At 36.6% G+C, this 22,474-nt stretch overlaps 1 protein-coding gene across 1 annotated transcript in view; it reads left to right on the plus strand.

The window, feature by feature from the left end:
- The first annotated feature begins 498 nt into the window (after positions 1–498).
- The window catches only part of LOC5577501, an 833,563-nt gene continuing 811,587 nt past the window's right edge, over positions 499–22,474 (plus strand). Inside the window, exon 1 of the mRNA XM_021855744.1 lies at positions 499–2,344. The gene's annotated coding sequence lies outside the window, so the exon portion shown is untranslated. The remainder of the gene's footprint in view (positions 2,345–22,474) is intronic.

Raw genomic sequence — 22,474 nt, forward strand, 5'->3', positions numbered from 1 at the left:
ACCAGAGTTGTAGTATTTATGACTAGAAACATTCTAGATTTGACAAGTTTGGCATTGTACTTTTCACCATACTGTGTTGTACGGTGGGTGTCACGGATTGAAATACAATGCTTTGTAGTCGCGGCTACTATGGACATAGTCACATTTACTACACGACTCAGTGATTTTTACCAGATTATAGTAAACTTAACAGATTTTTGTAGTCGGTTGAAAATCGTTGGTGCGGTTCTTAATTCTACCATGGATTTGGTAGATTATACAACAACATTTGTTTGCGTGTGTAGAATGTCTGTGCTTGACAAGAGGACCCTGCATGCAGAGGTGAGCGCGTCAGAGCAGACGGCCCGTTCCCCGAGAGAATGCGAGAGTTTCGGTTTTGCAGGAGTCGGCGTTCGTGCGCGCTGAGTGTGTACAGTGGTCTATCTCGTGGGTGATATAGGGATGCGTGTTATTGCAGCAGGTCGGCCTTTCAGTCGGTCGGTCGGTGATTTTATGAAAAGGAAAAGGAGCGAACTGTGGATGGAACTCGACTCGAAGAGGCTCTGTCTGCCGTGCTCGTGCTTCGGAGCCACCAGTTTACGTCAGCTCTTCGTTCGTGGAAGGTGAACTTGGTTGGTTAGTCCTCGCGCGCGGTAACGAACCGACTTCTTTAGGAGGATTCTGCTCTTACTAGAACAGAACTACAGACGCACTCGGACGGAGGAGACACACTCCGGAGCGTTCCCCAAGAAGGTGTTGGGTTCTGGTTTTTGTGAATTTCTTGTGTTGGGTGTTTTCTGAATATCAGGCCAGGTGACTGTAGTGGTGCACGCAACAATCATCAGCAAGAAGTGGAGGCTCGCAGCATCCAAGCCAAAGTTCCAGAGCTTGAAGATATCCAGTTTTTATTCGTCCGGTCATGGCATGATGTTATTGTTATTGTACCAATCCAAGCTAACCGAGAGATCACAGCACTTCTGCATTCTCTGGGCATTAGTGCGTTCTAGTGGGCTCTGAGCAGAAGAAAAGTGCATGGATTCATGATGTTATGATAATGTGTGTCTAGAAGATAGTTATTTCTATGTGAACATCAGTAAGAAAAAGGCCGGCAATTGCTGTTCCAAGATTTGACTAATAATTTACAGTTAGAGCAGGGAACAACCTCGTTGAAGAAATTGGATTAACCTTCGCTTGGTGGCGCGCACATCCACACAAACACGAGGTCGGGCTCGGTGGGCTCTGTGCACAATGAGTGTACGAGAATGAGCCGAAGAAGGGAACGGAAAAAGATCGATTCCAAGTTTTTGTCGTGTTTCGCATCAGGCTGAAACCTGGAAAACAAGTTCGGGACGGCTGTAGTCGCGTCGTCATCTCTATCTCGGTGTAGCAAACGAGCAGTGCCAGGAAGAAAGTTCTTTGTTTTTGTTTTGACGATACGTGCCGCATCAGGTTCAAAAGGTTGCGCACAAAATACAAAACAAACGTCCATCCCATTGCGTATGCGGACAGATCTTAGCCGTCGCTGCAGCGGCGTATCAAGGCGAAAGCAGTGTATCAGTAGAGTGAGTGGTATCGCCCGAAAAGAGGTGAATCAATGTGAAAGGGCGAAATGTCAAGTGTGCCAAGGCTAAAGTGAAGAGAAGCAGTCGGTCGTAAGAGCAAGGTTATTTCGTTCGTTTTTGTTTTTGCATGCTCCCCATCCCATTCTTATCACGGATTCCATTTGAAAGCAACTGCCGTGAGCAAGGAAAGGAGCGCGATCTGTTATGTTCTGCCGTTCGTGTATTTTCTTCCCGTTTGATTTATAAGTCCCCCAATTTTGTTTCGTTTCGCATTTCGGTTGAACCACACCATCAGTGAGGAATCGGAAGATGTGCCCGGCCATATACAAAAAGTAAAGGAAAAATGTATTATCCTTAGAGAAAGGAGAGTAAATCGAAGTGATATCGTTTAAAAAGAGTTCTGTTTGTCCTGTGTTTTTCTTCCTTTCGTATCGAGTTTTTCATTTCAATTGCCAAAGTTTGTCGTTTGCGACAAAGCGAATAAGAAGAAGCGAAATTGAATGTAATTTTCAAAGTGATTATAAGAATTATACGTATACACGAGGAAGGTAGTGCCGAAGAAGAAAGAAGACCCTCCCTCGCTCCGAGCAGCACACGAAAAAGGTGAAACAAGAGGTGCATGTACGTGTGAAAGTATAAATCGATTTTTTGTCTGTGCATTTACTTGAAATTTCCCGACGCAAAGAAGAAACTGCATTCTTCATTCGAAGAAGACGACGACGGTGACACACGCAAGACAGGTCAGAAGGACAGACGAAGCCTCCAGCAGCAACAACACGCCGCTCAGGATTTAAACCATTAAAGTAAGGATTATTGCTATGTTTGTTTGTACCGAATGTGATTTTAATGGGATTAAGTCCGTGGGATTATCGCTTGTTTAGATGGGATCAATTATTGATAGCGTGCTCTCGGGCAAACGTATGTGTCGTTCACATGAGGCTGCGACAGTGCGGAGGAAGTTATTAAGCGATGATAATAATCAGGCGATAGGGTGATGTCTCGTGGTTAGTTGAATGATTAATGGCTCAGCTGTCGCGACTACAGTGACAGCGGTTGTGCGGTGGGAAGACATGGAACCGGAAAGGATTCAAGTTGCTTTTCCCATGGGAGAATCGATTCGTCCAGTCGGGAATGGATGCGTTGCTTTACACATGGAAAAATCTTAAAAAGTGTTTATTTTCGGCTGAAATATGTAAACTAGACAATGTCTGGGTCGCACGATGTGTTTACGGAGAGCCAACTGTATTTGTTGATATACTACAAACATAGAAAACAATTTGAGTTGAGTAAGATGTTATTCGAGGTTACGGCAAAATAAGCTCTTTAAACGTCTTCCAATCAATACATATGAGTGGGTGAATTGAATCATTTTCAATAGTTATGATAATATCAGGGTTGCGCAGATCTTGTTTAATGCAAGTCTGTGAAGAGTCATTTTCGTTACCAAAGTAGTCTCTAAAGCCACGTTTTGTCTCAAATTCCGAACACTCGGTTTTTGTATGGCGATTTGGTTGAAATGTTTTGCTGAAATATGTCATCAAATTACCAGGAAATGGCAGTCAATGGATCATTGAATGTAGTTTTTGCAAGTGCTCACCGCATCAAAACAAAGGCGCCACTGTATATGGAATTTAACATTGTGACAGCATTGCTGTTCTGTCAAACACACAAGGCTACGGTGGCGCTATCTATGCTTTCCATAGCGGCCGTTTTGGTTATTTTAATGATCCATTGCAATTCAATTTGAACGTCTTCCAATATATTTTATACTTCGGGAGTAGTGATGATACTCTTGCTTAAGGCCAGTAGAACTAGCTCAGATGAATTTATTTGCGGAATTATTAATTTGAATACGATTTATTCGGGCTGTTCGGAATTTGAATCAAGGTGTTCGGAATATGAGACAGAATGAGCACAGTGTTCGGCATTTGAATCAAAATGTTGTTCCATGCTTTTACATAGAAGCAATACTTAAACTAATTGAATCAACATTATTATGGGTACACCCAACAAGTGAGACCTAACAGTAAGACTTTGCGAAGAAATTAAAATTTTCACAAATATCAGCTAATTTATGCCCATCAGATGCATTTGAAGTCACTTTTGGCCTTAAGTGTCCGGAATATGAGTAAAAACGGTATATCCTAGTGCAAAATTTAATGGGCTACAGAGAAATATTCAGAGATTGTTCCATACCCAAGTTACATCTTAAGCTGAACAACAATTGATTAAGCTGAAATGCGCTTGAAAGTCTGTTGTTAAATTCTTATTCCACTTAAATGTCTGTTTGGTAGGTTCTTCAGGAATTTCTTCTCGCATACCTCGAGGAATAGCTTCACGAATTCATCTAATGATTTCTCCAGAGGTTTGTTCCGGAATATTTTCAAGAACTCCTCCAAAAAATATTCAAGATATGCATCTTTAATTCTGGGGGCCTTCCTTAGCCGAGTGGTTAGAGTCCGCGGCTACATAGCAAAGCAATGCTGAAGGTGTCTGGGTTCGATTCCCGGTCGGTCCAGGATCTTTTCGTAATGGAAATTTCCTTGACTTCCTTGGGCATGGAGTATAATCATACCTGCCACATGGTATACGAATGCGAAAATGGCAACATTAACAGTTATAACTGTGGAAGTGCTCATTGAACATTGAGCTGAGAAGCAGGCTTTGTCCCAGTGTGGACGTCATGCCAAGAAATCCTTCAATTCTCACACGTATTTGTCCTCAAGGTCCTCCAGCGAGTTTCCAACTAATGCTCAGAGTAGAAGCACCGGTTTTTGTCAGTGTACTGCACACATATCTACTTTCTAGAAATGGCCAGAGGAACTCAGGAATATTCCTATGGCCGGAATTATTCCGGTGGGTGTGTTATTTTTTGGGACATGACAACTTATCTTTATTTGCTTGCGATGACAATAATTTTAATTTGCATAAATCATCAAGATTTGATATCCACCATTATAAATGAAAAGTTTTGGACCGTTTAGAATGTACCGAATGTGGCCATTCGGATTTGCTGCCCGGAAGAACCGGCTGGATACTAATCCGTTGCAATTCTCGAAAAGTAGATATCAATCATAATAGTTCACAAAAATGCGTTTTCATTACGTTGGCACAGATGTTAAGATACAAATTGCCAACTTTACAGTAAATTGGAGGATCCCGGGGACTTGAAAAAGGTCACTTGTAGGATCAATCAAATGCAGGAAACAAGGTTATCAAATTCAATCGTTCCCGAAAGGTTTACACTGATGCGTTTTTCTTATAATTCTTTGATATAGTAGCCACATTATAGCCGACTGTATTTGCTGAGCGGTAAGGGTTTTAGTTTATTTTCTTTCACTCAGGGCTACACGGGTTAAATGAGAATGGCCAAATTAGAGGTACCCTGGCCGTATAAGGTGAATGGGAGTTAAGGTGATTATAGAACGAAGCCACACCTCAAATTTTCTAGAGCACAAGACTTGAGAACCAAACAGTGCTCCGCGTTGAAAATTTATCCCATTGATCACCACAAGTAAGCAAGCAATTTGATTGATTTTCAACGCGAACTGTTGTCAGATTTTCCAATCTTGTGCTCTTGAAAGGAAGGATTCAGAAGCTACACAATCTGGATTCACCTTGGCGCAAATGATGTGATTAATGTAACTTCAATTGAAAAAGTAATATATTGACATAGATGAAGACTAAATATAAAACAATTCGACACATATGGTGATGAGCCATTCAAAGATTTTGTAAATTCAAAATAAGACATGGGTATTGAGTTTTCATGCTTTGGTCGTTAGATGAAGAAAAGAATGTTTGTGATATCCATTGTTATCAGAGACCGATTATACCTCTGCATCTCCATGATAATCACAGAACAGGGTCCGAATTGGACCAGGTTCCCCTAATCAAACAGGGGTTTCTCTTTTCAATGTATTAGAATCCTCTGAGCAGAATCTCAATAAAATAAAGAAAAAAAAAGAGTAGATTGTCCAATCTCTTTTATTTATTGAATGTGTTGTATACACAGTTTGAAAACAACTAAATATGCTTTAAAAGGGTGTAAAAAGCTTCAAAAGCAAATAACAGATTAATGAAGGCATGGACAAACAAACATGTTTTCAGTAGAGTGAGGAGAAATTTGGAGAAATTACTTTTGACTAAGACTCGTTTTGGTTTTAGGCAATTTTGATGTTCATCATTTAAATACTGAAGAGGATGATGCTAAAAAATTGTTTGAAAAATAACAACGTTATGAAGGGACATACATTATAACTTGAAAATTCATCTTCAATCCGTTTGTGTCACCTCTAAATCTTAATATTTTTGACCTTAAACTTTGAGATTTCTCTTTTTATGAGATTTGAATTCAGAAGAGCACACGAATTTCCAAGAAATCTATTTTGTATGAATAATTGGAAAAAGTTTCAAGAAATATACCTAAGTATCGCATGTTATTTGTTTAATGAAATTCCTTGTTAAATAAAAAAAATCCTGAAATCTTCATTTTTTGCCCTTTTAGTACGATAATGCAGATTCTATTATTGCGGCATGTTCCTCCATAAGAAATGACCGTAATACCACAATAATATGAGAGGCGGTCTTATGGCCAACAAGCCACCGGGGTGCATCATTCCGCACCACACCGGTGGACAAACATGCCTCATGTTGAGGCCACAAACACTACACAAATTCACCACTTAACCAGCACTGTTACTCATCTGTTCATCAAGTTACCTACATACACATCATACCTGAAATACACAAAACATTAGATAAGTATATAATAATAGGCAAAGTAAAACTACTTACCATTCGATCGTTCTAGATCGAGATACAATGTTATTGTTTACCTTTTACATTGCATAGCATTTATTCTTGACAGCTCCAGAAGATTCTGCTGTTTAATTATTGTATAACAGTTAGGCTACAATACATTATTGTATACAACAATAAGCGATTAGAATGTTCCATGCAATAAAATAGGGAAGAGTGAAATATAAATAGTAGGCCAAATCTGTTACAGATCAGTTGGAAATAAATCGTGAATTCGAACGTATCTCAACGTATCGTATCCGCGGGAACAGGCGGGCTGTATCGCAATAATGGAATGCACATTTTATTATTGCGTAAGGCAAAAGTTCGAGTGGTTTGTTTGTTTTTAAAATTTATAGCTCAACTAAAATCTAATACTATAAATGACGAGGTGATTAAAATCCTATTCAAGTGAAAAATGTTTACTATAAAAATTATAGAAAGCGATTGAGAGTTGGAAAAGTTTGGGCTATTGGTTGTTTTGCAACGTGGAAATTGTAACTTTCGGTTGAACTTTCACTGCATGGAACAGAACGAAAATAAAATTAGGTTAAGGCTATAGCTCGGATGATTTCAGGTATATTAGGGTTTTCATAAGCTGTTTGGAAACCATATTTAGCCCATAGTGGGGCTAAAGTTTAAATCATATATGTTTTCTTATCTACACATTATCTCTAAATTCAGAGAAAAATAATCTCCAAAATTGCAGGTTTTACCTTACTGTTGCCAAAAGCTTTTTGTAAACATAATAAAACTAACCCTGTTTTATTAAGATTTATTACTGACCAAAGTTTAGTGTGTATTTTTAGGCTCATATTACTAAATGGTGTAGTATGGGAAAAAATCCCGGGCCTCCAGATCAAGGCCCTGAGAAGTGACAAAAGTAAAACACAATTCAATGAATTATTTTTAACATTGATGATTTCAATCTTAAAATACAAATCCAATAACATTGCTAACAGAGTTATTTTTACATGAGATCATTTTATTAAAGTTATTCACTTAAAGCTGCGTAAAGAAATGAAAAATTCCTCTTCTGCTTCTATAAGATGTCAAAAAGAAGATTTTTAATTTAGTTATCCAATGTAAACGTCAGCCATGCATTTTAAAAATGTTTCTCGAGCTCAAACCAAATTTCAGGTTTATTTTCGGAATTTAATTACAAACACTCATCTTCACGTATAATCTATAGTACATTTTCAGGTCAACTATTCAAACTTATTGGAAAACTGTCAAGTAAAGTAATGGTTCTACAGGGCGTCCACAGTCCAGATTATTCAAAACCATAACTTGCGTAATTTGTAGCAAAGAGATAGCCTAGTGTATATTATTTGTAGAGTGACTAACATCGAATAAAATGTGACTCAAATCAAACCGGTCTACTGTTGTCACTCAATAAACCAAAAATTTAAAAAAAATATCATTATTATCTTCCCGAATAGAAGCGAAGTTTAATGCTTTCATTCCGCATATTACACTCAAATATTATAACCAAAGAAATAGTAATCCAGAGAGATTGCCATTTTTTGCCACTTAGTGGGTGCAAGTCGTGGTAATGGGGACCCGCATATCATGGACTTCACTAGAGGAAGAATGGCTTAAATGAATCGTTACTGCACATATTTTGCTTCTGTAATGGTATCCTTATCTGTTCCAATTCGATTTTTGCCCTTCCTTCGACTCGACATTTGTTCCGTTCCTTCATAGTAAAACGGAATATTCTTGTTTGTAGTTTTTATGCTGACATTTGTCAGATTACCAACGCGTTCTTGGATTGATAAATCGTTGATAATCAACATTCTGAGATGTTTCATTTGCATTTTACACAATATCATGAAATGTTTAAGATAACCGGCTTAGCAGGACTTACACACCAGTTTACGCTGTTAGGTGAAAACCCCTATTATAAAATTAGTAGCAAATTCCAAACGATTTTCATCTATTTTTTCAGTTTCAATTAAAATCTATTCGCAAAAGAAAACCATCAAAATTACAAAAAAAAAAATAAAAAATCCCCGGTTAATAGTGGAACAGCACTAATTTTCGACATACAAGAATGTTGTGCTTATTTTCGGATTTCCATACAAATTATGCCAAAATTGTTTGAATGGGTCAAAAATTAGTACTGGGTCGAAAGTTGGTGCTCTTCCTCTATACATCAAACTATTACAGCTTTCTGGAAAGATACTATCAAAATGACAGTTATCTATGTCCTGGAATGATCTTAAACAGACGAAAATATTCGGTAATTCATATTTCCATGTTCTACTGTACTCTATTCTATTTGTACTAGATTTTTATTATTTTGTTTTCATATTTTCATTGTTTTGTTAAAATGTTGCTAAAATTTTACTTTGAGAAGAACTTATCATAATAGACCCAACAAATCTGTAGAATTTAAATTATTATTACCTCGATCTATACTAGCTCAAGTGGATAGATTATCAAGATAATTTCCAAAGGTCTTTACAAGATTTCCGTTCTTCTTCAATATCTGGAACATTAAAGGAACATTAATAGCTTCTTGGTCAATATATGGAACATTAAAATTATAAAATTGGGGATGGACCTGGTGTAGTGGTTAGAACACATGCCTCTAACGCCGAGGAGCTAGGATCAAATCCCATCCCCGACATAGTCACATATGATGTAAAAGTTAAAGTGACGACTTCCTGCGGAAGGTAAGTAAAGCCGTTGGTCACGAGATGAACTAGCCCAGGGCTAAAGATCTTATTAATAGAGACAGAAAAAATATAAAGTAAGGGACTGAGACATATGAGCCTTGGGAAAGGTTTTTATAGCAAATTCGGGAAGTTGTTAGTTGACCGAGAGTGAAGCTCATGAGCTATTCTGAAAGCAATTGCTCCTTGTCCGCAAAGATTAGTTGAATGTCTAACTAAAGCAACGCTATATAATCGTTTTAAATAATAATCGTATTTACATTTAGTATTTTTTATAGTAGTTTACGCAACAAGTTGCAGAATGATGATTTTTACAGCCAGCTTGCCGAGTTGCATGATTACGACGAGTGCTGTAAAAATCTAGTTCTGCAACGAGTTGCGTACAACATTTTTTTGCAATTTAGTAAAAGACCACTTGAGGGTATAAGAAATCGTATCGGGATGCATTCACCATTATCTTGCAATTTCTGAAAATTGTCATTACGCAACTGATTTCAGTTTCGTATTCATCATCTATTATGCACGAATTTTCAAGTAGTTTCAACAGAAGATTTATTTTACGCACTGTTGTAGGTATAGACAAATTTGAGTAATTTTACTTTTTTTTCCATAAAACTACACTTTCCTATGCTTAGCGTTTCTCGTTCATTTTGTGCCAAGGGCTCTGGGTAATGGTGTGTTGTTTTTATTTATTTTAAACTGCTACAGTTTTCATGGAAACATTGATTATTCCACTAAAGTTGCATTGGAACTTTTGCCACCTCTTTTTGCATTTTTCAAATATACAATGCAACATGTTAGTACATTCTTTCAGGCTTGTTATCACAATAATAGAAAAATGACTCTAGTCAATTTCCGAACACTTTCTATCTAATTTAGTAGGCACGATTTAGCCCTTTTTGACTTACACGATGCAATTATCATCGGTTGTGTCAAGTAATTTGCTGGAGTTCCAGCTCTGCAGAACCGACCTATATGGAAGTTCACATCCTCACGCTTGAAGACCGACGAAAACGAGACTAATCGTGGAGAATAAACACGTTTTCTCGTGTCATCATACCGCACTCATTATAACATTTTCACGATTTTCGACTCCTACATCTTTTAAATTGATGAGCATAGTTCAGATTGAAAGTTTTAAGTTCCAGACACATAAAGTACCAAATACAAAACATGCATATGATATGAGAAATAGATTGTCCGAATCCTCTAAATCACCATACACAATTTTCTAATAAGACACACTTTGGTTACCTAACGATGTTACATTTTAGGTAGAAATTTTACTTGACCTTCTTGTGCTTGTTTTGCAATATGATTTTTTTTGCTATATTTAATATATTATCAGGCAACGAAATCCTAAGAGAGCTGTAAAATATCTGAAAAACATTAGGATCAGTTCCAGTGGAATCATAGAACTACAATCAAGAAACAGAAGGAAATGTCATCGTTAAAATGGACAGACTCCGAAAGTTTGAGGATGGCCCTAATCACATTTTTCTTCTTTCTTGTGTTACGTTAGAACAGAGCGTGCTTCTCAGATTAGTGTTCTCATGAGTCCTTTCACAGTTATTAACTGAGAGCATTCTTTGCCATTTGACCATTTTTGCATGTGTATCGTGTAAGAAGTACGCAGACACCCTATGCCCTGAGAAGTCGATGAAATTTCCTTTTCGAAAAGATCCTTGACCGGCAGGATTCGAACCCACGGCTCTCAGCTTAGTTTTGCTGAAAAGCTACCTGGGCTGCCTAATCACCCTCTACATGAATCAAACTCTTAAAATTGAAAATCGATATTCACTCATAAAATCCATTCCACCAGATCTTTACGGGATCCAAAACTGTGAATTGCGCCCCAAACGATACCCACCAACGAACGATGCATGTTTGCATGTGTTCTTGAGCGCGTCATTAATCAAAAACCAGTTTAGCCGGATTTGGTGCGCGCTGCGGCATGGAATGGTCCGCTCTCGAAATCTTTTCGGATCTTGCTCGCCGTCAACTACTAGCTAGCTGTACCTTCGAGGGAGCATGAGGGACCCCCAAAATCAACAAAAATAAAGCAGTTGAATTGGTCCGGTGGAAGGAACGAGGCGCGTGCGGGACGACGGAGCCCAAAATATTTCGTGACAAGTTCAAAAAATGAGGTTATAGCTCGTCCCCCCTACCCCCTTCTGCTGGTGGCGCAGGTTGACATCCTAATGACATAAACATGAGACCGGCACCGGAAAACAGCGAACGAGCATTCCATCATCGGAGGAACGAGTGCCGCGGAATTTTTCAAACGCCTACAGTATTGGACAATACATTTGAAACTTTTTCCATACGAAATGGTTGATTTGTATAGAAAATCTGCATTTGTCAAACATTTCACTTGTTGGTGCTGTTGCACTAGCTAAAGAATTTTTTTTGTAAAATATGTGTTGTAAGTCAAGTTATACCTGAATTGCTGTGAAAATTTCAATTAAATCAGTAACTTGGATCTAATCCTCCAAAGTTATTTATTTTATATCTTCTTCTTTTAGCCATTACGTCCTCACTGGGACAGAGCCTGCTTCTCAGCTTAGTGTTCTTATGAGCACTTCCACAGTTATTAGCTGAGAGCTTTCTTCGGCAAAGTTGCCATTTTCGCATTCGTATATTGTGTGACAGGTAGGATGATACTCTATGCCCAGGGAAGTCAAGAAAATTTCCAATACAAAAAGAATTTGGACCGACCGAGAATAGAACTTAGATTTTCAGCATGGCTTTGCTTTGTAGCCGCGGACTCTAACCACTCGCCCATTAATTTTATATGAAAAAATCGAAAAAGTTGCAAATTTATTGACCAATACTGTACGAGTTGCTGTTGATGTCGCCCGACGTTTTCGTGCGATTGTGACGACGACCTTCCGGCTTTCGCCGTTTTGGGCACTGGATATGGGCACTGAAACTATCGATTCGGGATCGAGACCTAGTTTTGGCGCTGGTTGGTGGTGCCGTTCAGCGCCGTTGTCGTTATCGTTGGTCCTGTAAGTTGCGAATTGTCGAATGGTTGTTGAATCAGGGATGGTAGCGACTTACAGTCAATATGGATATTTCTGAGAGTTTTGATTAAAATCCTTGTAAAATTACGATAAGTATTACTGCTAACAATACTGCATGTATTTTTTCATGATCATCTCCTGGGATTTCATCAGAAACTAAATCAATTGTTTGTCTAAAGTTTCCTTCTGGTATTATTATTGAGATTTCTTCAAGAAGTAATATAGCGTTTTTACAGTATTTTTTAAGAAACAAATAATTATTGTTGCTCCAAGGTTCATGTAAGAATTGAGCCTGATTTTTTTATGAGGGTAACCCCAAAAATTACACCAAAGAATCCACCAAGAATGACTGAGATTATTTTCAGAACTCTCTCAATAAAGTCCTGAGTCCTCGAGAATTTGATTTTAAAATCATTTAAATCACTAATTGATTTTTCAAAATTTTCCTCCATAATTTTTGTGAAGGACATCTTCAAAAATTCAATCAGTAAAATTTCCAGAGAGAGATTTTTGAGGTTTTCTTCTAATAAGCATTAAAATTTCTTTAAAATATCAACCAGGAGTTTCTCGAAGGATAATTACTCCGGACTTTCTTTCTAAAATGCCTTCAGGAACTCCTCAATCAATTATCAGGACAATTTCCCAGAGTAATTCTCAAAGAATTTACACACACGGATAAAAATCTGATCATGATGTAAATCATGATTTACAAATCATTAAATTTATAAATTGGTTAGGTCATAATATCAGGATCACAAATCATGGTTCCTGGAGTCATAATCATGATTCTTCATAAACGTGACATCCAGGGTGAAACACTAAGCGGTGCACTTTGATTCAACTCATTCGTATCGAGCTCCCAAAATTCAAGATAACGAAATGGTTGAGTTGTGCAGTACGCGGCTCTCAATCGGAAGGTTCGTGGTTCGATTCTCAGTGTATGTTTTATTTATTTATTTTTATTTTGTCGATCATAAACGGATGCGCGACTCAGCTTTTTTGGCATTTGAATCATGATAATGAGCAATCAGCAACAAAAACCTAACGCGTGTGTTGCGTTGCGGCGAACTTACTCATGATATCATGAGTCCAAATCATGATGTATTTTCAGAAGATAAAAACACGCTGGAATCATGATATCATGAGTCATAATCTTGTTTGTGAATTCTGATTTCTACCCGTGCAGACAACCAGAAGAAGCATAAAAGTTCACGTAATAATTCGTTTATTCATACAAATTACATCACACCTGCAAAACACGGTGGATAAAATCTTCAGATTGATGAGTTTCCTCGCAAAAAACTTGTTTTTTTTTCTGATTTCATTCGTACAGTTTGTTTCGTCCCGTACACTCGTACACAGTAAGTCGAATTAATCCGTAGCAGCTTTCAAATCAACATTTTTTATCATAAGTTAAGTCGCATAAAATCACTCGTTAGTTCGGTAGAAAATTTATACACTCGCATTGTAAGCAATTATTTATCACATAATATACAGTATTGGACAAAACATTTGCAACTTTTTTGATTTTCTATAAATAATGATCAAATTTGAAGACTTGGGTCTCAGTTATTTGAGGACCGATTTCAACGAAATTTTCACAGTACGTCAGACATACAATGACTCAACCTCACTTTCGTACGGGGCACTGTTTTCACATCAAGTAGGTTTAAAACTATTAAATGATTTACGGACTTCGATATACCTTATCAATTACGAAGGTCGTAGGTGTCATCTATTGCTCAGCAATCCAATTTATTTATTCTCTAAAATCTTTGGAATAATGGAAAAGTATTAATTTTGTGTCTAAAATTGAGCCAGTCCCATATTCGTACACCTAACAAAAATCAAACATACAACATTCTACGAATACTGAACGAGTTTCAAAAACTTATAATCAATTTTATAGTACTTACGAGTGGATATCGGTATCTCATACTTCACAATCTTGGTTAATATAACATTTATAAAAAATCTAAAACCAAAAATTATAGTCAATTTCTTTCAGTTTGGCTCTTAAATGGATGTAGGGGGACATGGGGCAAGAGTGACACCCGGGGCAAAAGTGCCACCTCCATTTCACGTAGTTCAAATCAATTTTTTGATGTTTAACGCAGGATAAGAATAAATTTAGTACAAATTGAGGGTTGTGTAAATATTACAGTTAAAAATGTTTAGTACAAAAAAAATAGAAAAATGTCGTTAACTCACCAACGCGAAAAATGCGAAATATTATAAAAATGTAAGACTGGAAAACAAGGTTTGACTCCCAATAAATACAAAACATATTGATTTTTCCGCACAGTATTGATGAAATAAACCGCAAAATAGGGTCCTATTTTGAGTATAATTCGGATATTAATTCGAAAATAATTGAACATTGAGATAACATCAATTAGGTGAAGGTATGAGCAGCATAGTGTGTGGTACTTTGTTGTAAAACGAAGTTCTTAAAATTCTTTCTACAGTCAAGTTTGAAATTAACTTTTTACTGTTTCTAGAACGAAAATTTGGTTTACATTGTTTGAAAGTAATATGGGCTTCGTAGCCGTGCGGTTAGAGTCACCGAGGCATTTAGCCGCATCGTGCTATGGAGTGTGGGTTCGATTCCCGCCTCAGGCCGAAAAACTTTTCGAGAGGAATGTTTTCCGACTGTGCCACTGGGCGTTGCATGCTAGTCCGTTGTCTAGTGTGGTGCTTCCTTCAAAGGGCAAATAGCCCACTGGAAGCATTAACGTGTAGTGTCAACATTTCAGAAGAGTTTTGAAGTTATGACATAACAATTTTCTAAACTCAAGGGAGATAAAAACTTTTTATGATTTCTGTAAACTGAATATTTTTTAACCAAAACTCGTTCCGTGCTCACAAATATATTTTTAGACTAAACCCTACGACAAAAATGAACGCTATTATTAGAATTATTGGATTTCATAGCAAAAATCATTGAAAACTGATGTTTCTAATAATTTTACCTGTTTCATATATGTCCGCTTATAAATTGTCCAAATGTACTCTACTTCGTCTGAACAACATAATAGCAATCGAGCAATCAAATAGAGCTTTGAAATTCAGTTTGGAATGTTGTATGTGTCTATTTTTATAGGTGTACGAATATGGGATTGTGTGAATTTTAGACACAAGTTCAATACTTTTTATTTAATCCAAAGATGAATGTAAATGGAAACATTTTATGACTGTTAAATAACACTGCGGAACACGTTTTTGTCTCAAGCACCAAAATACCACTATTTACTCAATTAGGGGCTGCTGAATCCATTGCCATTTTCAAAAATATCATAGCACGTCTAGTTTTTGAGATATTGACTGTTGAAAATGCTAAATTTTACGATTTCAGCCGACTTGCATACAAGTTTTCCAACTTGTATAGCAATTTATTTGCTTAATTTGTCACAAAATTCAAACTTCATGTGTTAAACAATACTTTTCAACGAAGTTCATAATTCTTCCGCTGGTAAAATGTTATTTTTTGGTGGTTCTGAAAAGTATTGTCTTATGCCATATAAGAGAAACGAAGAATTTTATATGGAGACTGCAAGCATGTTAAAAAAACGATTTAAACTGAATTTAATGGCAAAATTTACAATCAAATTATATCTAAACTGAAAGTTCAAGTTCTATTTTGCATGATTGATGGATTAAATCACAAAAAAGTTTGATAAATTATACCTTAAATTTTATGTAAACATTGATAAAACCTGTGTTTTGTACAACTTTGGCGACCTGTAGCTAAAAATTGTGACGTGCTAGAACATTTCTGAAAACGGCATCAAATTCAGCGACCCAAAATCTACTAGAGACACATAATTTGATCCTTGAGACACGCAAAAATGTCATTTTTGTTACGCTGTGTAATAGATGACACCTATGGCCATCAATATAGATAATGACTTTCAAACTCAATATATCCTTAAATATTTTTTTACTTACTTGATGTGACGCCAGTGTCCTGTACGAATATGAAATTGGGCCAATGTAACTTGAATTTTAACATATATTTTTTAACGATTTTTCCGACCACGCGTTCAAAAGTAATAACGGTTTGACTAAAGTGAAATTTTTGACGAAAAATTATAAACAATTTATCTGAGAATAGGAAAGTCCTACCCATAAACTGTCTTTAGCAAACTTGTTCGTATTGTCTAAATGTACAACTTTGCTGAAGACATCCTGATGATATTCCTTCTACTTTTTATGTTACGTAAATTATAAAAAAATGTCAAGAAATTCACTTTAGTCAAACTGTTATTGCTGTTGAACTCATGATTGGAAAAAAATCTTGAAAATATATGTTGAAATTCAAGTAATGTTTGACGTGCTGTTGAAATTCCATTCAAATCGGTCCACAAATAACTGAGATCTGACCCTCCGAAGTTGATAATTTTGTATGGAAAATCAAAAAAGTTGCAATTGTTTTGTCCAATACTATATGCACGTATATCGCCTCCACTTTTGTACGTAGAGGGCCTTTTCGTGATATCTTATAAGTGAAATTTTGCACATGCTAAGCCTCCAGGTGATTTCGTTATACAGTACTGACCCGATTTTGTCAGCCCCTGATTTTGTCTGCCCCAGATTTTCTCTATCCCCGATTTTGTCAGCTTTTTGACCCGATTTTGTCAGCCTATTTTAAATTTATCAAAAAATAGTTTTCGTCATGTTTTAACACGTTTACTTTCAAACTGATGATGATGTTTGATGCCGTGCACGCATGGGCGTAGCCAGAGGGGACAAACCCAAAAAGTTTCTGCAAATATATTACCAGCAGAATATCAACATTGAGGTAATTGTGTCCTAAAATGTTTAATGAATTCTTGTTTTTATTCAACTCTCCCTCACTCGATATTCCATATCTCGATATCGAGTTAGAGAACCATAGTAAAAGTTGGTATTCATGGTGTTCTGTAACTCGATACCTCCCTAACTCGATGGTCTCTTCAATATCGAGTAAGAGAGAGATGACTGTAATACGAAAAAGCATGTTCTTGCAACTACTTTAGCATTTTTTCCAACTCATATAACGGCTATAACATATGGCAGCGTCCATTTATTACGTTACGCTAAAATTGGAAATTTTTGACCCCCTCCCCCCCTCCGTAACGCTTTTTTGTATGAAAAATTTAAAATTTTTGTATGAGCCGTAACGCTTGAGCTTACTCCCCCCCTCCCCCTAGAGCGTTACGTAATTTGTGGATGCCGCCTATTTAAAATTTAATTTTAAAAAATGGTTTCAAATATGAACCTTGACACTTTTGATCATGTTTGGCATTCACTATGGCTACAAAAATGCCACAGTGCTTTTAGTTTTAACACTGGGGTTGTTCCTATCACGGACACGGAGAACAAAATATACCCAAAATTTGATTTTAAACCAAGGGGTGTGACAAAATCTTAAAAACCATAAAAAAATTGTTTTATTGACTTTAACCAACGAAAATCATTTAAAAATTTAGTAAACATATGTTTTTGGTCTAAACTTAAGCGTTTGGTACCAAAATTGGGACAGGGCTTTAGGACCCTATTGACTTCAATAATTATTTTCTTTTACTCCTTGTGAAATTCTAACATTTTTTTCCTCAGTATGTCCAAAATTTGCTTCTTGAAGTTTTATTGAGATTGTGGCTACAATAGCTTTTTTAAAAATTCTCTGCAAAAATACGTTTTGTTGAAGCTTTCTAAGGATATTCTTGATAAAGTTTGACCTAGGATTCATAAAAATCTATCATTCTATAATTCCGATATTCCTTCAAAATCTGTTTTAAGGGTTCATGCAGAAATTCATACAATTTTTCATCTGAGTTTTTTTGTCTATGCTCTATCGACGGTTTCCTACAGGAATCATCTTACGAGATTTTCAGGAACTTGACCAGAAATTTCACCAAGAACATTTTCAATCCTTTAATCATCCCATAAGAATAGGAATAGTTTCTGAGATTTATTCACGACTTCATGAAATGTAATTTATGGATACTACGCTAAGAACACACGAAAAAATAAATCTATGGAAACTAAAGAAAATTTGTTGGTTTTCATACTGTTAGAAATATTTTTACAAACATTCCATGTCAAATGCTTGAAAAAATGTTCCAAACTCTTCTGGATGAGTTTCAAAATAATGTTGAGGAAAATTCATGTGTAAATCTCCAAATGGAACATTCTTTAAATTATACTTAAAAGAACTCCAAAAAGAGCTTCGAGGCAATTATTTATGCTATTTCGAAAGAGTTTCTAAAACAATAAAAGGAATTTTAATATTAAGCTCTTTAGGAATTTTGGTGTTATAGGAGAAATTTATAGATAATGTTACGATAAGGTATAACTAGGAACTTTAGTTGATTGCGTTTTGTTTTACTGAACAGAGCGAATTGTCAATCAAAAGGACCACAATGAAACGAAACTTCAGAATTGTTCCAATAGGTAAATTTCCAAGTCTTATAATAGACCAGTCACTCAACATTGAAACAAGACGCGTTTAGGACTTAACTTTGCTTACAATGAAAAAATAGGTGGGTATCTTGCATAGTTTTATATTTCGTCCAAAAAGGGTGCAGAGGTAGTGTGTAATGATCGTTTTGGCGTGAAAATTATGAATAAAGTGTTGAGAATCGATATTGCCAATAAAAGGGGAGAGGAGGAGACCCTGATAAAAAAAACCTGGCTATGCCCATGTCCATCGCCCTCTTAAAAGTCCATGTAACCATGGAACACGTGAAAATTTAAAAAACAGGAACAAAATAAAATTACATTTTGGTTGTCTGGATATTCAGGAATCGGTTCAGGAAAATCGTAGAGAATTAAGAAGAGTTTTTTCACTTATTATTGAAGAAATCTGGATAATTTTGAGAAATCCAAAAAATTTAATGAGGAAGTTTATAATATTCTCCTAAAAGTAAAAGAAAACTGGAACTCTTGTGGAAAACAATTCAATTCTAGATAATTTTCTAAGATAAGTATTCAAAAAATAATACAGTGAATCCATTCATAACATCCTGCAAGAATATTTAAAGAAATTCGTTAAAAATATAGGAAATTTGTGAAGGAGTTGGATGAATAACAATTGCTACAGTATTTGCTAGTTTGAAGCCTTCAATTAAATTTTGAACAAATCATGGAGATTTTACTAGAGAAATTACTAAAAAAAATGCTTGAAACAACTGCAGAAGTGATGAATTCCTGGATAAAATACTTAAGAAATATCAAGAGAATTAGTACAGGCATTTCATAAAGAATTCCTGGTAAAATTTATTGAGAACTTCTTGGAAGAGTTCGTAATAGGTTTGACGGGATAACTCCTGGAGGATGTTTTGGAGCAATTATTGAAAGAAACTGTGATTAAATTCTTGAACGAATTCATTTGAAAACTTTCAGAAAAAAAATGACGCAGCAACTTCTGGTTAAATTGTTTGATTCCCTGAGAAAACTCCTGACTTTTTTATCTTTCTAAAAACTTGTGGATTTACTTTAAAGAACTCCTGTTGGAACTCCAGAGGGCCTCCCTTATCCGAGTGGTTTGAGTCCGCGGCCTTAAAGCAAATTAATGCTGAAGGTGTCTGGGTTAAATTTCCGGTAGGTTCAGGGTCTTTTCTTAATGGATATTTTCTTGATTTCCCTGAGCATAGAGTATCATCGTACCTGCCACACGATGAACGAATGCAAACTTGGTAACTTTGCAGTAGAAAGCTCTTAGTTAATAACTGTGGAAGTGCTCATTGAACACTAAGCAGAGAAACAGGTTCTGTCCCAGTGACGACGGCGTAATGAAGAAAAAGTGCTCCTGTTGGAATCTTTAAAAGATTTTTTGGTGAAATCGGTGTAAAATCTACGAAGGACACTTTGGGATAGTTTAGTATTATGTAAAGAAATTTCAGAAGAACCTGAGGAATATTCGTAAGGGGATTGGAAAGCCAAAGCAGATAGAAGAAAAAAAAAGTGTTTTTTTAGACCAATTTCGTTGAAAAAAGATAATTATAGAACTACTTAGAAACTTGCATTAAAATAATGACCAAATCACTAGAAAGAATCCCATCACCAGCCCTGTTAGATCCGGAATTGGGTACGGTCACCTGCCGGGATTGAACGATTATTTGAGCTCATGTACCCACGTGAACAGCAGCACACGGCGATGGATGGGCGTGAGATGCCCCGTAGCGAAAATGTCGCACAGCTGGGGCGGGCCATCAGTATAGTTATGGCAGTGCCCAACTGCGGACGAAAATTCCAATGATTTGTAGTGTTCATTGAGCTGATTTACGGAGTAACGATTCTATCAAATTTATAGGAACCGGCCAGTGGATGAATATAGGAAACAAAATTTATTTACACCGTTCGGTGCTAATATTTCAAAAACTTTAGGGTTGGTTTATTAGTATTCGCCACCCAAATAAGATTTTTTTTAAATCATTACGTAATATAAAAGCTTTCAATCCATGTTCAGCAGTAAAAAAATCTTATAATTAATCAGAAACATTGTTCTTGTTTACCTTTATTTCAGTATCATTCCACACATTACACTATTTTTTTATATCTAGCTTTTCTGTGTTAGGCAATACTGCCATCCTAATTTGGTGAAACTAAATTAAGCATGTATTAACATTTTGTTAACAACATTTAATATATCATTTGCCATAGCAGTTCAGATTTTTTACAGGTGAGTTGATTTCACCTGTTTATAAGAGAAAATAAAACGCTGTCGATTTACTTAACCTAAAAGCTTATCCTCAGGTAGTGCTTCATTGCTTCTCTCCATAGAAGCTCATTCTGGTGGGTTGAAGTCTGCGGCTAAAAAGCAAAGCCATGCTGAAGGTGTATGGGCTCGATTCCCGGTCGGTCTAGGATCTTTCTGTAATAGAAATTTCCTTGACTTTCCTGGGCATAATGTCTTATCCTACCTGCCACACGATATACGAATGCGACAAATGGTAACTTTGGCAAAGAAAGCTCTCATTTAATTACTGTGGAAGTGCTCATTGAACAGTAAGCTGAGAAGCAAGTTCTGTCTCAGTGAGAACGTAATGCCAAGAAGAAGAAGAAGATTACACGTAGTATCCTTGACTTCACTCAAAGCGAAGAAGGCATACTGCCCTAGTCTGTACCAATATAGCTATGCCTCAATTCATCTAGATGTTCTGCGCCATTCAGGTGTCCAGCATAGTTTTTCATCTACCTTTCAAACACCTTATGTTCATACGAGATCTCCATCCGTAATCCGATACATTTTGAATAGCGTCACGCATTTTTACGCGATGCATTGAGTTTGTTGTAAAACTTACAGGGTTCCAAGTACCCCAGGCGGAACTGCAAAGAGTCAGGGTTATGGGCAAGAAGCTAATGACTACTCTGTGGGTCTATTTTATTCATTCAGGAAAACGAAGTACCAATAGGACGCAAGTCCACTCTAGTAAGGAACCTTATTTCACCCTTTCCAACATAAAATTGTTGTACATCCATCGGTTTCTTTGTGACCTTTATTCATCTTACAAATTAAACATCCATCTACAAACTTTCTATGGGGAAAACTACCTTCGAACATTCACTGCACCATCACCGGTCGTGACGATCTTTTCATCGGCATTTTTTTTTCGGCAAACCTGTGCAAAGTATAGTGCCTACTTCTGACATACCACCTCCATCGGCTCGTTGACTATTATTATAGCGGTCCTACTTCGTCCGTTGTTGTTCGTCTTCACTTCGTCATAGGGTAGTTTGCCGATGAATAACTATAAAAGCCCATCGTTTTTGCACAGGCCACACATCACACGACTGCAGTAAGAAAATAGTGCGGCGTCTGCTTTTTCCTTCTGCGCTAGATTGGACCCACTAGGTATTTGCTTCATCCATAATAGTGTGAAGTGCGGGCCGTAAAACGAAACAGCGAGAAAAGAGTCTTCCAACAGGGCTTACTCCGATTTATGCCAAGATGGAGTATTTTCCTCTAGAGAAGTCAGTTGCGAAACCAGGGATGTAGATGAAGTGCTGCTTGAGAAGAAGTGGGTAAGGATAGGTTTTTTTTCGGTTGTCTGAAATTAAGACAACCTGTTCAACTAGTTATTTGCAAAGAAAACTACGGAGAATGAATCTAATGAGATGTGTGAGGTAATCATCCCGTAAAGCAATTATTGACTCATTAAATTTGAAATTGGATAGTAATTGTGTTTCAGTTGATTATTTCTCTTGATCGAATATTTGTCGTCGTGACGTGCGAGTTAGGCCCACTTACTCTCGATTACGTGTACACAGCATGAAATATATGGTAATATATATATCACATCAAATTTGCTGCTCATTAGTGACGTAATGAGTATGGTTTGATTTGACGAAATATGGCATTTTTTCCTCAACTATGTCTGTTATAGTAAAAAAAAAGTGAACAGGACCCACGATTCTGCACTCCTTTGATATATTGTTGTTC

The sequence above is a fragment of the Aedes aegypti genome, chromosome 1, assembly GCF_002204515.2.
Source record: "Aedes aegypti strain LVP_AGWG chromosome 1, AaegL5.0 Primary Assembly, whole genome shotgun sequence".
In the NCBI taxonomy this organism is placed as follows: Eukaryota; Metazoa; Arthropoda; class Insecta; order Diptera; family Culicidae; genus Aedes; species Aedes aegypti.